Source organism: Suricata suricatta, chromosome 8 (genome assembly GCF_006229205.1).
Source record: "Suricata suricatta isolate VVHF042 chromosome 8, meerkat_22Aug2017_6uvM2_HiC, whole genome shotgun sequence".
Taxonomy (NCBI): domain Eukaryota; kingdom Metazoa; phylum Chordata; class Mammalia; order Carnivora; family Herpestidae; genus Suricata; species Suricata suricatta.
Genome location: NC_043707.1, coordinates 58,289,049 through 58,306,658, shown reverse-complemented (window position 1 = coordinate 58,306,658; position 17,610 = coordinate 58,289,049). Strand labels below are relative to the sequence as shown.

General features: G+C 44.8%; 1 long non-coding RNA gene across 2 annotated transcripts in view; it reads left to right on the top strand.

Moving 5' to 3' along the window:
* The first annotated feature begins 2,941 nt into the window (after positions 1-2,941).
* The window catches only part of LOC115299203, a 100,887-nt gene continuing 86,218 nt past the window's right edge, over positions 2,942-17,610 (top strand). Inside the window, exons 1-3 of one of the 2 annotated variants that reach the window (XR_003912044.1) lie at positions 2,942-3,109; positions 3,490-3,549; positions 10,984-11,238. This is a non-coding gene — a long non-coding RNA (uncharacterized LOC115299203). Of the gene's footprint in view, positions 3,110-3,489; positions 3,550-10,983; positions 11,239-17,610 lie in introns of those variants that run through there. The other variant, XR_003912043.1, reaches the window with a different exon arrangement.

The window sequence follows — 17,610 nt, the reverse complement described above, 5'->3', positions numbered from 1 at the left end:
GGCTAAGATTTATTAAAATCTGCAAATTGCCTCCTTCAAGAAAACATTATATAAAAAGATTAGCTTCCTGGCAGGTGTTTAGTCTGATGCGGGTCCTCAAAAGACATGAATAGGAATTTGTCCGTTTTGTGTTATCCAAATGCTCTGTAAAGATTAACTCATTCATCCTCATTGCCTGCTTGTGAGGGTTGTTATCCCTTTTTTTCAGCTGTGGAATTGAGACAAAGTGCTGCTCTGAGCGGCCTAGCCCCAGGCGACGCAGCTGGTGGCCGGCGCGACCCGGGGCTGTGCTGGCAGCTTCCTCTCTGAGGTGAGGAGAAGCCGGGGCCTCTGTGGACGACGTAGCTGGCACAGCCCGCAGCGAGCTGCTAGAAGCCCCGAGCCTCAGGAAGACAAAAAGCCAAAACACACTAATTGTGGGTGCCAATCAACGAGAATGCGGGATAATGCAGACAGCAGCTGAGTTGAAGTTTGCCTCCCAGAGTTCTGTGATAGCCCTGAAGGGATGGTCAGATTAACAGCGCTGGTGACATTGTAGGAGAATGCGTCTGTGGCTACAGAGTTGCAATGACTTCTATACCGTTGTTTGCGTTTGTACAGTGCTTTCCAGTTCTTTTTTAAAATTTATTTTAGGGGCGCCTGGGTGGCTCAGTCAGTTAAGCCTCCGACTTCGGCTCAGGTCAGATCTCACGTTCGTGGGTTCGAGCCCCGCGTTGAGCTCTGTGCTGACAGCTAGCTCAGAGCCTGGAGCCTGCTTCCGGTTCTGTGTCTCCTTCTCTCTCTCTGCCCCTCCCCCTCTCATGCTCTGTCTCTCTCTGTATCAAAAATAAATAAAACATTTAAAAAATTATTTTAAAAAGATGTTTATTTTAGAGAGAGTGCGGGTGAGCAGGGGTGGGGCCGAGAGAGAGGGAGACAGAAGATCTGAAGCAGGCTCCACGCTGTCAGCGCAAAGGGGCTCGAACTTACGAGCGGTGACAGCATGACCCGAGCCAAAACCAAGAGTCAGAAGCTTAATCGACTGAGCCCCCAGGCACCTCACTGCTTCCCAATTCTGAAAGCACTCTCACACGTACAATTATTTCCTCACAATCATTCTTTGAAGTAAGTAAGTAAATATTAGAGGCTCAGTTGTGTTCCCTGCAAAATGTATACATTGAAACCCTAACTCCGGTACCTCCGAATGTGACTGTATGTGGAGGCAGGGCCTTTAAAGAGGCGATTAAGATAAAATGAGACACTTAGGGAGGGTCATGGTCCAGTGCGACCAGTGTTCTTATAGGAAGAGGAAATATGGACACAGGAGGAGACGGCAGGGGATGCACACGGAGGGAAGGACATGGAGCAGGTGGCCATCTGCAAGCCAAGGGGAGAGGCCTGGGAAGAAACCAGATCTGCTGACTCCTTGATATTAGACCTGCAGCCTCCAGAAGTGCGGAAAAGGTATGTCACCCAGTCTGTGGTATTTTGTTTACGGGAGCTCTAGCAAACTAATACAGCAGACTATTTTGGAATATCCTTAAACATTTTAGAAGCACTCATTCCCGATCAGAAAATGACCATATTCAACAGAGGACTTTCACATTGTCTCAATAATATCATTAAAAGTGGCTCACACTGAGCTTTCACTGTGCTAGGCATCATAGTACATGTCTTACTCATTTCATCCATATTAACCATTTATTTAATGGGGGGCTGGGGAAGGGGAACAGTTTTTCCTTGCAGTAGAATTCCACTTAATAAATGCAGAAGGAATGAGAGAACTCAAAGACTGCCATTGGGCAAACACCAGAGTAATAATTGTTGCAGGTGAGACACGCCAATTAGTGGGTGAAAGTATGATGAGAAGTGGGGTGTTTGCATAGCCTCAGAGTGTCTCCCACAAGGAATTCATTAATTACAAAGGGAAGAACAGTAACTTTATGGTGGAGAAGCTGCCCCCCTTCCCCGGACGCCACCTTATCCGAGCTCTGAAGGTTAACCTCACCAATAGTCAGACATATCGACATGATGTACCCCCAGATATGATGCAGTGAGAGGGCACAGGGTCACATCTGGGGTGGTGTCCTTGCCAAAATGTATGACCTCCACCAACTCATGAGAAAACATGAAGGACACTTTGTAAACAACTGGCCGGCCTTTCTGGAAGTATCAGAGATGGAAGGAGATGAAGAAGTCATGACACCTAAATGCAGTATAAGATCCTGGGCCTGAAAAGGGGAATTGGTGGGAAAATGGATGAAATTCAAATAAGGCCTGTAGATGTAGTTAATAGTATCGCCCTGGTGTCAGTTCCTAGGTTTTGGTCTTTGGACTGTGTTTATGTAAGATGTTAACATCAGAAGAAGCTGAGTGAAGGGGGCGTAGAAATACTCTACAAAGTTTTCAACTTTTCTATAATTTTAAATTTATTTCAAATTAAAAATTAAAAAAAACCCAAATCTTCTCAAGTAGGTGCTATTATTATCCTATTATTAGTAGGTGAAGTAACTTGCTCAGTCACTCAGCTTGTTAAGGGTGAGGCAGTGATATATATCTAGGCTGTCTCATTCCAGAACTTATCTTAAATACTGAAATATATCCTGTTAGCACCTCAGGGAGATAATGGAGTCTTATCTTAGTTTTAATTTTTCATATACTTGTATCAAAAATTATATATTTTTAGTGATACTGTATCCAATACTTTTTTTTTTTTTAAGACTCATAGTCCTTTTTTAAGAATGTTTATTTATTTTTGAGAGACAGACAGTGAGCCAGGGAGGGGCAGAGAGAAAGGGAGACAGAATTCAAAGCAGGCTCCGGGCTCCGAGCTGTCAGCATAGAGCCAGATGCAGGGCTGGAACTCATGGATTGTGAGATCATGACTTGAGCTAAAGTCAGACGCTCAACTGACTGAGCCACTCGGGGTCCCTACAATACTTTTTTCTAAACCATCTGCCTTCCATTCCTCCCCATTAGGGAGGTGTTGGCATAATTTTTGAGTTGGAAGAAATCAAAAGCTGGGGAGGGCTCTGTATAAAATACCATCACACACACAAAGAAGAGGCTGACTTCTTTGCTTTCCTCAGAGAACTTACAAATAGCTGAGGCCTATGAAAGATAGCTAAAGGTATGGAGCAGAAAATTAGCACCAAGTACTATCGGCTTTGTGGGGCATGGGAGGTCGAAGGGAGGGAAAATGCACTTCAGCCTGATATGATTGAAAAAAGAGGAAGTAACATTTAATCTGGACCTTCAAGAATGAGAAAGGTTGGGAGCACCTGGGTGGCTCAGTCAGTTAAATGCTTAAATTTCTGACTTTGGCTTAGGTCATGATCTCATGGTTTGTGAGTTCAAGCCCACATTGGTCTTTGTGCAGACAGCTCAGAGCCTGGAGCCTTATTGGGATTCTTTGTCTCCCCTGCTCTCTGCCCCTCCCCCAATCTCACTTTGTCTCTCTCCTTCAAAAATAAATAAACATGAACAACAACAACATTTTTTTTTAAACAGGACACGTCTTGGAAAAGCACGTTGAAGACAGAGGGATGTAACAGGAGAAGACAGATGGAGGTAAGAGAGCTCAAGATAGTGGAGTAGACCAGTTAGACTGCAATTGTGGAGTTACTGTGTATTTAAGAAAGACATTTTAGCAGAGCTCCCAATTGCAAATGCCTTCAGGGGCCATGCAGAAATATGGAGGAAACTTCAATATCTTTAATAAAATATTAAAGAGTGGTGGGGCACCTGGAAAACTGGAGAGAGCCTGCTCCACCTAACGTCATTTTGGATGAAGACAACACAACAAAACCAAACAAACATTGACCTAGGCAAAACACATTGCCGCTCACCAGATTCTGTCCAAGGGCTGCTTGTTTGAGCCTGCTTTTTGACACCAGGGAAAGCATTCCTGGCTGTTACAATAGAGAGCATAGTTTATCAAGACGGTGGTGAATTGTTTGGAATTTGTGCTAATAATTCTCTCTGGGTCTCAAGGCTGTGTAGCCAGGTTGGTCAGTTGGGTGATCCTAATTTCAGTTTCCCAAGAGCTCTGTCGACCTCCTCCTTTATTGTTGCTAGGACACTTCTGCCACCTAGTGGTCACTAGGGCTGTGCCAGCATCGACAGAAACCTTACAGAGTTGCTTCCTATATATGGAACTTTTATCTTCCAAATGTTTGTCTTGTGATTCATGCTGCAAAATACTCAAAATAAACGACATAATCCTTCATATTGTGTGGTTGTTAATAAGGTGATTTTTCACAAATGGTCAGGGTTATTGTCATGTTTTCAATATGATGATAGTGAGGGCTGTGTTTATTTAGTGTCTGGTCAATAATCTTTCTGGGCCACTGATGTGTGCTTGTATTAATGGTATCTTTTTGGCATCATTGTAGAAGCTCAACAAGTATCTGAGATGCTACATAGAAGGAATTACATGTCTGAGGAGGCATGGGAAAAAACACTGAAGGAAGAATCAGGAGATCTGGGTTAATTTACTAGTTGTGTGACTTTGAGCAAGTTCTCTCTAGGTATCAGTTCTGGCTGTTAAGAAATGTGGGGTTGAGGGGTGCCTGGCTGGCTCATTGGAAGAGTGTGCTACTCTTGATCTTGGGGTCATGAATTCAAGCCTCAAATTAGGTGTAGAGAATTACTTAAATAAGTAAATAAACTTGAAAGGAAAAATAAATGTAGGGTTAGGGGATCTCCAACCAGATCCCATGGGCAACTTCCTGGGATTAGAAATACTAATGGGTCTTTGCGTGGGGTGGGGGTGGGGGGTGTAGGCTAAAGGGGAGGGGCAGCAAGGTGAAGCCCAGCCTGCTCCAACCAGAACAGTTCCACTACAAAAAGTTAATTCCTGAAAAATTTAATATTGAATAGGCGATCCATGCCCATGATTCAAAATTCAAGAGGTAGAAAACAGGATGCAGTGACAAGTCTTCTTACTAACCTGCCTCCCGTTCTCGACCCTAAAGGAAACCAAGGTTACAATCTCTGGTCTGTCTTTCCAGAGGTAGGCGCCCCCTCCCCACCATTGTCCCATCTCCTTTCTTTTATTAACACATAGCATGAGCACTGTTCCACTGTGCCTCTTTTTTTCTTTTTATTTGAGAGAGGGTGAGAGAGAGAGGAGAAAGCATAAGCAAGGGAGAGGGACCGAGGGACAGAGAGAGGGAATCTTGAGCAGGCTCCATGCTCAGTAAGGAGTCCGATGCAGGGCTCAATCCCACAGCTCTGGGACCATGACCTGAGCTGAAATCAGGAGTCAGATGCTCACTCAGCCAACTGGGCAACCCAGGTGCCCTCACACTGCCTCTTTTAAAATCTGTTTTATATTGGAATTTCATTGAAATTTCACTCTGCTGAGATGATCTATCTATGAAATATTTGACTAGCTTCTCTATAAAACTTCCTTTTCACTCGGACATTTCATGACTCTTGAACTTACACTTTGATTTGATAAAAAAGAAATGATTCATGGACTTGGGGTTCTGTGGAGACAAACACCCTTTGAACGTGCTCTCGGTGTCAGGCTTCTGAGAGACAGGAAGAAAGCAATCTCGGGGAGAACACCTTGCTCAGTGCTTTCAGCCCTAGGCCATTTGGCTGCTGTAAACCTTAATGGTGGTCTGCAGTTGGCAAAGTGTGGGGGGAGCACAGTGAAGAAATGCGCAGGTACTGGGAACATCAACAGTAAACGGGATCTGAAGAACTGGGAGGGACAGAGCAAGAGAGTGAGGACTGGTCAGTTTAGAAATCTTGCTAAGTTTTAAGTTAACTGGACATGGACCCCTTATTTCAATGATCTTCAATGATCTAAAAAAATGAGATTTCTATTTCCCCTTTAAACGGGATCAGATTTTCCTTAGACCAGTGGCTCTTAGCCCTATCTTCTGTTAGAATCATCTGGAAGCTTTCAGAAATTTCCACGGTCAGGGACCCACCAGCAGGGATCCTGATATAATTTTCCTGGGCATCGGACCCAGCGCTGCCTGGTCTTTGGGGAAAGCTCCCCAAATGATTCTAGAGGCATCCAGGTGACAGGAGAGCTGTAGATACCAGTGAGTGGCCAGCGATGCAGTGCCTTCCCCTCCAAAGGGTGGTTGTTCTGGGCAAATGGCCAGATACCTTCTTAAAATCCTTTAAGCTAGCTTTCCCTTCCTCCACTCTTTCTATTGCTTTGTCACTGAGTTGTTGCCTCTTTGGACATCCATCCGTCTCCTGAGCATACAAAACCCCTTCAGGTCGTTCAAACTAGAAATGACCAAATCCTACCTTTTCTAGTTCCGTTTGGGTTCAGCTGCTGAAAACTTTAGTTGAGCTCCTGGCCCATCAAGTTCTAGATCAGTGGTTCTTGGACGAAAGCATCAGCCCTACCTAGGAAAATCCTTAGAAAATTAAATTCTGCAGCCCACCTCACATCTACTGGATCTGAAACTCTGGGGTTGGGGCCAAGCAGTTTGTGTTTTGACAAACCCTCTAGATCATTCTGGTGTATACCAAGGTAGAGAGCCACTGTCCTGAGGTCACTTCTGCCTAGGACAGGGCATTGTTTTGGTAGCCTTAGACCACCAGCTGGAGGCGGCCAGGATGAACTGTGCAGCAAGGGGGCGCTCTATCCTGAGCCCTTGGTGTGCATCTGGGGTGCCCGCAGGCTGCGCCAGATGCCGGCTCCCTCCAATCCCCTCATCACCTCCATCCCGCCTTGGTGCTGGAGAATAGACTCAGCTTCTCCATCTCTCTGCCTTGTACCTCAGCACTTGACCATGCACTCCCCACCCTTCCACCTCATCCGCTGAGACTCCTGACCCTGGGAGAGACTTCTGTAAATCCCCTGAGGAAGAAACAGACTTTTTCTCAAGGGGGCTTCCTGGCAGAGTTTATCTTTACACCCTGTAACCTCAGATGACAGGCCACCCGGCAGGAACGTCTCCTCCTCAGTTGTGGGTCCGCTGATGACTCATTTTGGGCTCTGAAGCCTGATTTCTTACCAATTGGTGTTTACTTTTCCTCTGCTGAGACACAATCATATCAGATGTGATGAATTAAGTGAGGGACACTGATTTGTGTTGCAGCGATCCTGGAACTTGGGTGCTCCAATAAGTGCTAGCCTTCAAAGTGCTCATCTCAGGAAGGCGCCCATTTATTCCCACAAGGCTGTCATTGTTCAGACCATGACTGGGGGTGCTCTGCTGGGTCTCTGCTGCAATCCTACGTCTGATATTTATGCTCCCCCCACACTGGGTTTCGTATTTCACCACCATCTCCCAAGTGCCCATTGCTGCAACCACAGAACTGTTTGCTATTGCTTGAACTCGCCCTGCACTTTCACATGGCTGTGACTTTGTTATTCTTACTCAGTTTGGAATGTTCTTTTTGTCCCTTTTCTTTGCTTATTGATGCCATTCATCCCGTAACTGCCAGTAAAAATGCTCCTTTTCCTGTGAAGCCTTTCCCTGCTCTTCAAATCAGGATGCCTTACTCTCATCTCACACATCATGGCCTTTCACTTTTGTGGGTATTAAACATGCTTGCTTCAGTACATACCGCCTTAAGATGTAAGCTTGCTGGTGGCAGGGACCATGGGAACAATCCTGTCCCCCTGCAGCAGTTGACGGAATAAGAAACCAACAGCTCTCTGTGAAGAATCTCCAAAAGGAAGGGCAGGAGACAGTCTGTTTACTGTCATGACTATGGCGTTGTACCCAGTCTGATCACATACGTTAGTCATTAGAGCTGGAACCAAAGCACTTTTAGCCATTTCACTCAGGCATCCACCTCAAAGGATAACGATTGGACAGATTTTAGGAATGATAAAGACGCATGCGTGAGCACCAGCATCTGGTATGAAGTGTATTCTACACATTTGACATTGTAGTGAAACTAGTTAGAAAAGACTACATTGAAAGGGACAGCATTCCTGTCATTTGTTAAAAGCGCATCTTTTTGCTGGAAGCACGCTACCTGTGATATTAATGCTCTGGGTCTTTGTAATGGTTTTGAGTTCCCGAGGGAGGGAGAAATGTTGCAAAGTTTAGCACCATCCAGAAACGAAGGACAGATGACCCCAAGTTTCCCTACATTAGTGAGTTTCTGCGGTTTCAATTTTTTTTTTTCCAGTGAGAGGAGAAATGGGATTTGATGAGCCCAGTGACTGAAGTAGCTCTGGGAAATGCAATACGGTGGCAAAGTTATGCTTCAGTGGGAACGGAGTCCATACCCAATACCGCACTTGGGATTCTTCACTGCAGTATTTGGTCTCTTCCTTTTTTGTGGATCATCGTTTACTAATGCTTTGGGAGTGCATTTGCATTCCCCTCTTTCTCTTCCCAGAATCTAAACTGGTCTTGAGTCATGCTTAATGTGCTCAGATTTCCAGCTATCTGCTGTACCATAGACTTGTTCTGCTGTGGTGAAGAATCCCCGTTGACTGTGGTATCCTACATCCTGATCCTGTAACCCTTCTCCCCAGGTTGTGACTCACTATTTCCCGACTCTGTGTCTTCCCCCTCCTTCCCCTGTTGCATACAAAGACACAATCATCAGCCTTTATTGGAAAGTTTCAATCTCTCTCCCCCTGTTCCAGGATTGATTCAAAATCTACTTCTTCCAGGAACATTTCTCTGATAAATTCTCGCCCATTGGATCAATCTTTATTTTACACTGTCTGAGAATTTATGCATTCAATTTAGAAACTCTGTTACACGATTTCTTTTGTTGTAATCATTCTGAAGCTATTTTGTCTTATCATATGTATTACATCAGGTAAAGAGATGAATTAAGACCTGATTCTTGGTGTCCTATAGAACTCTCCACCTACACTCCATCTGCCTTGCTGAAGTTAACAAATCTCTAGGGTTCAGGGCCATTAAGAAGGAGGGACTAGAGGTTGACATTATTTTTAAGAAGGGGTAACCCTTTGAAAGATGAGCTTCCCCCAAATTTAGGAAGGATGGGTTAGTGACAGAAAATTCCACGAGCGTCAGGGACCTGTGCCACCCTCCATTATAACACCCCAGGGGCAAGTGGAAGCCAAGGTGGCCAAACACTAAAAGTGGTGGCCGTGGGGCTCGTAGCAGAAGACCTCAGCCTAAGCTCATTTCAGAGGGAATGGAGCAGATTTAATTTGATTTAGAGACAGGGAAAACAAACAGACCTGACAATGTGATATTTCTTGCATCTGAGTATAGTGCAGTAATTATTCATGCATGCTACATATAGGGTCCTTGAGAATGAGAAGCTTACCTTTTCATTCTGCCTAGATGATAGTGATCTGTGCAGAAGTGAATGGACTCACTGGCTTGCACCTATTTATGGGAAATAGCACATCAGTATCTGCATAATTGCCGTCGGTTCAGGTTGGTGATTAGAAGTTAGTGGGGAAAAAAAAGAAGACTTTCTTTTGAAAATCATATATATTTAGTTTTCAACCCATCACACCAAAATCCAAGCCATACTTGAGTTTTCACATTATTTGATCTCTTCTAAATTCATAAACTCAGGGTGCTGCCTAAGTTGTCCGGTGAATCAAGTGTCCACCAACAAATATTTAGTGGGCATCTATGAGTTTCAGAGATGGGTCCAGGTTTCCTTATGGAGCTTTCATTCTACCAGGGGGAGAGAGAGCAGCAGGAAAAAGAAATCCAAACCAAAAAAATCCTACAGAACCCCCACCCCCAAATCATAATAAGAAAGTCACACGGTATGTTATAAAATGCTACCAGAGGAAGGTGTGGGGTTTGAGAATGCTCGGGGTTTTAAGCTAGGTGGTTTGTTAGTATAAGAAGCTGATATCTGAACACAGGCCTGGGGTTGTTGAGACACTTGGCCCTGTGGATTTGTGGGGGAAGAGAGTTCCAGAATTAGGGACAAGCCAGTGCAAAGGCTGGAAACGAGAGCATGTTCAGTTTGTTCCAGAAACATCAAAGAGGCCAGTGTGGCTGGCATACAGTGAGCCAGAGTGAGAGTGCTGGAGAGGAGGTGGAGGTAGGGAGGCCAAACCGTGTGAATACTGTGGTCTCTTGTAAGGACTTGGGCTTTCTTCGAAGAGACCTGAGGACCACTGAGGATCTTTGAACAGAAAAGTGACATGATCTGATCAATATTTAAAAGGACCAATTTGGCTGCTGTTTTGAGACTAGACTGGTGGAGGGGTGAGTGCAACCAGGAAGCAAGAGTGGAGGCATGGAGAGCAGCTAGAGGCCTACAGCATTTGGGTTGTGTGGGTGGTTTAGTCAGTTAAGCATCGGAATTTTGATTTGGGCTTGGATCATGATCTGCTTCATAAGTTTGAGTCCCTCATTGGGCCCCTTGCTGACAGTGAAAAGCCTGCTTGGGATTCTCTCTCTCTCTCTCTCTCTCTCTCTCTCTCTTTGCCCCCTCCCCCTCAGAAAATAAATAAATAAACTGAAAAAAAAAAAAGCCTACAGCAATAAATCTAGGCTGATAGCGATTTGGACCATGATAATGGTGCAGATAATGGTGAGAAGTTCTAAGTTTCTGGGTACATTTTAAAAGTGGAGTCAATGGGATAGTCAGATTAGATGTGGGATGTCAGAGAAAGAGAGTAATCAGGGATGAATCCAATTTCATAGAAGGATGGAGTGGTCTTCAACCGAGATTAAGGAGTCTGTGGAAACAGCAGGTTTGCTGGGAGTGGGTGGGCAGTGACAGGTTGGAACTTCATGAGTTCAGATTTGGATATATGATGTTTTCAATGTTCTGCTAATTCTAGAGAGTTCTGTGATACTTGTTTGCCTACATTCATGTCAACTTCATAAAAACCCATGAAATTCCAAGAACTTGGCACATTTTGGGCCCTTTAGGCAGCCTCAGGGAGTTCCCTTGGCGCACACTGCCACAGGGGTGGAATGGAGAATGGGTCCCCTGGCCAAGGGGATCCTCTGAATGAGTGCCTTTGAGGTCCTAGGTGCAAGAATTCTCTGTAGTGAGGGCAGTCTTCACTGGATAGGTACTAACCCATTCACGTTCTCTCTCATGCAGAAATCTGATGCTAGATAGAAGCGCAGGCAGGGGGCATGGAACAAGAGAAGCAGGGGAAAAGCAGAGGAGGAGAGAGAGAAGCTTGCTCCTACAAAGGCAGAGTCAACCAGAGGGAGAACCAGCTCTGCCTTCTTCCAAGGGAGAGAAGACTGAGCAGGTCACCAGGACTGCTTTTGAATTCCAAACCAGCAAGGAACCTTTACTGATTTGCTTTGGGTTCCTCATGGGGCCTCACTCTGCAGTGCCGAGATACTTTCTTGCCTTCCTTTGTATAGTTACAATATTAAGATCAAACACCCTAAGATATGGCTTATTTGCAGTGGGAAAGCATCTTAATGATACATTATGATGTTGTTAAGATGATCTGGGAAATGAAACAGAGATGGTAGAGAGAGAGTTTAAGCTTTACTTTCCAAAGAGCATAATTATGAGCCACAAGTGTGAGGATTATAAAGAAGTACACTTGACTAATTGTTTCATAGTACTTTTACCCACAGATACTCATTCAACTTCACATGTAAGGCACTGTCCTAAGTCTTGGGGAGAAGACTTCCTCTCCCCGCACTTGCCCCCATTTTCCTCTCTTCTTATCAGTGTCCTCAGCCAGGCTAACTCCCCACCCTCGAATTTGATTAGTTTCCCCACCTTCAGCTTTAGCTCTCTCTCATTGCTTTCCTCATCAGGATTGAACTATAAGTAGGTGCCCATATAGTTCCTCAGAATGGACTCCTCCATAAATATTTAGAAGATGAATAAAATGACTTTATTTTCCTGTTGTACTTTCTTGGAAACGATGAGGTTAGTCCTGACAGAGATAAAGTAGGATATGTTGAAAAAGGCTGAACCTGGGTGATCATGAAACTCACTGCTGCAAAACCTTCAGTGGCTCCGTGTCAGCCCATGTCATGGCTGGTCACGCAAGAGTTGGTTGTTTGTATTTCTCTACACAAGAATTGTGGTTACCTTCAGGGCAGAGCAAAGTCTTATTCTTCTCTGTATCTGTATTCCCACGGTGCCTTGCATGCAATAGGCACATAATAAATGACCCTAGAGTATAACCTGAATAGAATTGGATGAGTGGCTCATGTCAGGCATGATATGGTTTAAAACCGTAGGTTCAGAAATCAGTTTCAGTCCTTGAGTGGCAGCTTCCAAAAAAGAAAGCCTCCTTTTATCTTATGAAGTTTTAGGCAGCTGATGACACTCACTGAGGAAACAATGATTAAGTCTCAGGAAGCAGAAAAGGAAGATAAGACACGATTTAACATAATGAGTCCGGATGGGTGGGCCTGATGTTAAGGACTTCTGATGTCAGACCAACCTGACTCATAAACTGCTTTTTTGAATAACATCCTTTCACTTCACAATCTTTATCTACTTAAAAATATTTTACCTTGATTCCATTTCTCACACCAGCTCCTGGACCTTGGGATGCTTTTTGAGAGTCTATAGAAGAATCCAGGCCTCAGATTTCTCTAAATTGGTTGTAAGGTACCCTCTGATATCATCAAAAGAGACACATTATTCTGCATGGCTTTCTAGTTTCCAAATGACAAATTTCTACCCAGTCACATTCTCATGTTTATTAATTTATTTTTGAGAGAGACAGAGAGACAGAGCGTGAGTGGGGGAGGGGCAGAGAGAGAGGGAAACACAGAATCCGAAGCCGGCTCCAGGCTCTGAGCTGTCAGTGCAGAGCCTGATGCAGGGCTTGAACCCAGAACCACAAGATCATGACCTGAGCTGAAATCAAGAGTCGGATGCTCAACTGACTGAGCCATCCACACGCCCCTCCGCTCAGTCACATTCTAAGAGGGCAATGATGAGAATAATGAAATGGGCCTACAAATGGAAAATAAAATCAAGAGAATAAGTCACACACTTGCATCTCTCCAAATCCAGTCTCCCTCCCCAGTGACAGGCCATATTTGCTTGGCATCATAAATATCCAGCTTCCTGCTCATCAGAGAGCTGCCATTTCCTTGGTTATACTGCCTGCAATTGTCAATTCCTGAGAGCTTTGCAAGACCGTGAGAATGCAAAGCAGGGCTCTGTGGGATTATTTCTAGGTGCTTCTTGGACAAAGATGAAAAACATGAAAAGAATGAAAAGACTACAATGAGCGGGGTTGGAAGGGGGCTCCTGAGTTAGCTGTGAGGGGCCTTCTACTTATTTCTTCATATGCCTAGAAACAGGGATCATTCGGGGTGTCTGTGTGGCTCAGTTGGTTCCACTCAGGTCATGATCTCATGATTTGTGAGTTTGAGCCCCGCATCAGGTGAGCCCCACTTCACTCTCTCTCTCTCTCTCTGTCTCCCTCTCCTCTCTGCCCTTCAAGGGATTCCCTCTCTCTATGCCTCATTCACTTGCACCCTCTCTCTCAAAAAAACAAAACAAAAGAAAAACAGGAAAAGAAGCAGGGATCATCCATTCATTCAGCAAACATGGCTGAGCTCCCACACTTGCAGGGACTGCTCTAGGCACAGAGATACATCTCTGAGTAAAAGAGGAAAAGAAAAATCCCTGCTCTCATGGATACATTCTAGTGAAGGATGTTCCCCCCTTCGTCCTTTCTTTCTCCCTTTGAGCAAGAGAGAAGCTCGTCACGCAAACCTGAGGACGGCAGAGAAGACTTATTCCCATCTTGCCTCTGCTTTTGCCATTCTTCTCCAATATTCCAGAGCCCCGTGATTTTCATGAAGGGCCCCCCCCCCGCCCCCGTAAATAAAGAACTGAGGAAGGCCCACGGTTTGCAGCGTCAGGAATGAATTGGAAAGGGCAAAACTAACTCTCAAAGGGATGAATCCAAGGCATCATTTTGTGCCAGAGTCAGAATCTTCTGTTTCCCTACTTCAGTCTAGGGCATTGTCCTTTGTTCCACCAGGCAGCTACGTTCAAGGTCTGAGGCTCATCCTTGGTGTCTTTCTCTTTTTAACCTCCAAATTCAGTCAGTGGTCAAGACCTGTGGACACCACATCATGTATCTTTCTCGTTGTTTCCTCCTGCATGCACCAAGTTCCAACTTCCTCACCTGTGCTACTTTAGTGACTCCCTACCTCCTCTCTCCTCTCGTGTCCATTCTCTGCAGTGTTGTGAGGTTTCCCGCCCAAGAACCAGCTTTCATTTATCCCACTTTCTTGCCTTTTGGAAACTTTCATTGGTTCCCTACTTTACTGATCTCCTGATGTTCTCCCAGCTCTGTCCTAAACATCCTTAATAATTCTTATCTCCAGCCTTTTTTTGCTTATCCTTATGCTCCTGCCCGAGGAGCTGATGTACCTTTTACTGGTATATGTTCCATGCTTTCTACTGGCTAAACCTTTACTCCCACTCTTTAATTTGGAATTCTTCATTTACATAGATGCCATTAAAAATGCTACATATTGGGGCACCTGGGTGGCTCAGTTGGTTAAGGGTCCAACTCTTGATTTCGGCTCAGGTCATGATCTCATGCTTGTGAGCTCAAGCCCCACTTTGGGCTCTGTGCTGACAGTGTGGGACATTCTTGGGATTCTCTCTCTTTCCTTCTCTCTGCTCCTTCCCTACTCTCTCTCTGAATAAATAAATAAAATTTTTTAAATGCTACATATTGATTAAGATAGAGTCTCCATGGCACTTCCTTCCTGAAGTCTTTTCTGGTGTGCCTCAGTTCTCTCTCCTGGCAGCTCTCACCATCTGCTTTTGTTTCTCTCCTGGTCACCAAGTTCCAGAGGCAGCGTTCATGACTGCTTCTTATGTCCTTCTTAGTGCCTTATACGTGGCAGGTGTTTTGCAAATACACTGGATTATGGAATCGTGGATATTTGAAGCACATGGTGGGTTGGCAGGTGTAGTTTTTGGTTGGGGCCAAGTGGGTTGGAGGGATCTGTCTTTTTTATCAGGGGTGCTCTAGAGGTCACTTCTGTTGGGCTAGGGGTGGGCCACGTGTGAAAGAGTTCCAGTGGGAAATGAGGCAAAGTGGTCTGTGTCCATGGAGATAAGGGGACAGTCCTTTGCTGTGTCCCCTGGTTTATGGAGAAGAACAAGTAGTGAGTAACGTTACCTAAAACTCCTCTGGAGCTGGCCAAAAGAATAGTGGGGAGGGAGAGAGAACTTGTGTTTGTGGAATGTCTAGAATGTGCAGGGCACACACAACACTTGGTTCTTTACACCCAACAATAGAAATAATGAACAATTTTGGGGTGGTTACTATGTGCCAGGCATTGCTCTCAGCTCTTTACCTCAGCTCTTTACCAGCTATTATGAGGAAATTGAAGAACAGAGAGGGTAATTCACATGTCCAAAGCCACCCAGCTGGTAAGAAGCCATTCTGAACATGAGGAATCTGATACCAAAGAGAAACTCTTACTGCCGCTGCTGTGCTGAATTTCATTCAATTCTTGCCACCATCTGGATGGCAGATAGTGTAACCTTCTTTTTACAGGTGAGAAAATGGAGCCTTTGAGAGGTTAAACAACTCTCCCATAGATGTACATGCAGTAAATGATCCACCTGGGATTCCAATTCAGTTTTATCAATTGGCACAGTAGCACTCATGAGGTACTATTTTTTCTTCTAGTGCAGTTGGTAACGAATCATTAACCTCTTTTGAGAAGAGTCATGAAGCCTAGAAGAATTATTCCAGGCTGATGCCCAGCAAACAACTTCCCAGAACTAGGCAAAAAGGCTTCTTTCAGAAAAAATCCTATGCCCTCTTCTTTTATCCTTATTATAGTGACAATGATTCAAGCATAATAGATTCCCTAGCAATGAGTGTCCAATTTTGGGTTAATGACTTGACATGCACATTTGGGTCAGTGAGTGGCCTCGCTGGCTGTAAATTCCCAGGACACGCCCTGAGACTGGGTCATAGCTTCTCAGAGAAGGATGTTCCTTTTCCCAGTTTTTTAACACACGTTCCCAGACAACCTCAGAGAGTCAGCTTAATTCATTTATCAAACTGGGCGATGCTCTGTAACCTCTGCCCCATTATGTACGCACCTCCTGATGGTGTGGCGCAGCTGGGTTATGCTCCTAAGTGAGCATGTCTGTGCTGGCTGGCTTTCCACAGGCAGCCCCTGGCACTGCCACTGTGCAGAGATGTCCATTACCCACCATATAATTAATGAAATGAGCTCTTTTAGTCATTTAGTAGCTTTCAAATTCTTTTTAAACATAAATTCTGCTCTGTTGGGAAGGCTTATGTGTGTCCCTGATTAAAGAAGGTAGATGAAGGTGTTGTCCTTGGATTCCCAGGGTTCGATGAGAGCCTGGAGGCAAAGAAAATGGACATAATTCTCAAATGTTTTTGACAGGAAGAGCTAAAATAGAGTTACTATATATAGTCCACCCCATGTCCCTAGGTCGACTGTGACCAAGAAATGTGTCTCTGAGAGCCAGCTGGGAACAATGAATGACGGTGTTGGAAGGCAGCATTTTAAAGGTATACTTAGGTTGATATTTTTTAAAATTTTTAAAAATTTTTTCTTTTTTTGAGAGAGAGAGTGTGAGCAGAGGAGAGTCAGAGAAAGAGGGAGACACAGAATCTGAAGACAGGCTTCAGGCTTTGAGCTGCCAGCACAGAGCCCAACGTGGGGCTCAAACCCATGAACATGAGATCATGACCTGAGCCAAAGTCGGACGCTTAACCGAATGAGCCACCCAGGTGTCCCAAGGTTGATCTTTTAAAGATGCAGTGAATGGGGGCACTGGGGTGGCTCAGTTGGTTGAGTGTTGACTCTCAATTTTGCCGCAGGTTATGATCCCAGGGCCGTGGGATAGATCCCTGTGTCAGACTCTGCACTGAGTATGGAGCCTGCTTAGGATTCTCTCTTTCTTTCTCCCTCTCTCTCCTCTCTTTGACCTTCCTCCCCCCACCCAATTAAAAAAAAAAAGATGCAGTGAATGAATAGTATGAGGGCTGGTAGGGACACATTTGAAGATGGGCATGTATCTGGGATTTGGTCTGGCTGAAGTTGCATCAACGCTATTTTGCAATATTGAATGGTGGGCTAAGGAAATCTATCAAGTACAAAGTATCGTTGGTTTGTGTGGTTACTATTTAAATTAACACCCAAAGGGCAGCTCCTTTCAGTGAGATGGATTACTCCAACCTGAGCAAATTCTCTCCCTCTCTCTTGAGAATCTTGAAGGCATGCAGGCCTGTGAGGTAGGCATTGGTGGGAAAGTATGCTTGAGGTACCCCTGGCATCTCTCCCGTGTCGCGGGCATCAGAGTTGGACAGCTAGAGATAGTTGGGTGTGATCGTACAAGATAATCTTCCTTATTTTCTTTTTCCCCACCTCACCTCAGGCTTTAGACCAAAGGGTTCAAGGATGTCAGAAGATGTAGATTTGAGAAGACTTGAAACTATAGGAAAAGAGAATCCTTTCATTCTCCTAGCCTTTTTGAGGCCATTTCACCAAAAGGGACAGAGCTCCCATGCTGACAGTGAGCAAGGAAAGGGTGAAGGTTATGTTTAAGGTGCAGGGGCTGGTGTTTTTTTACTTAACATTCTGGGAATGTTCTCTGGGAAGCAGGGATAGTTTTGTGAGAGTGGGTATAGCATGAAGTTTGGAGCTGAGGGGGCTTGCCTTAAAATATGAATGAGGATTTCCTCTTTAGAATCCCTCATTTCTCCTTCTTTAT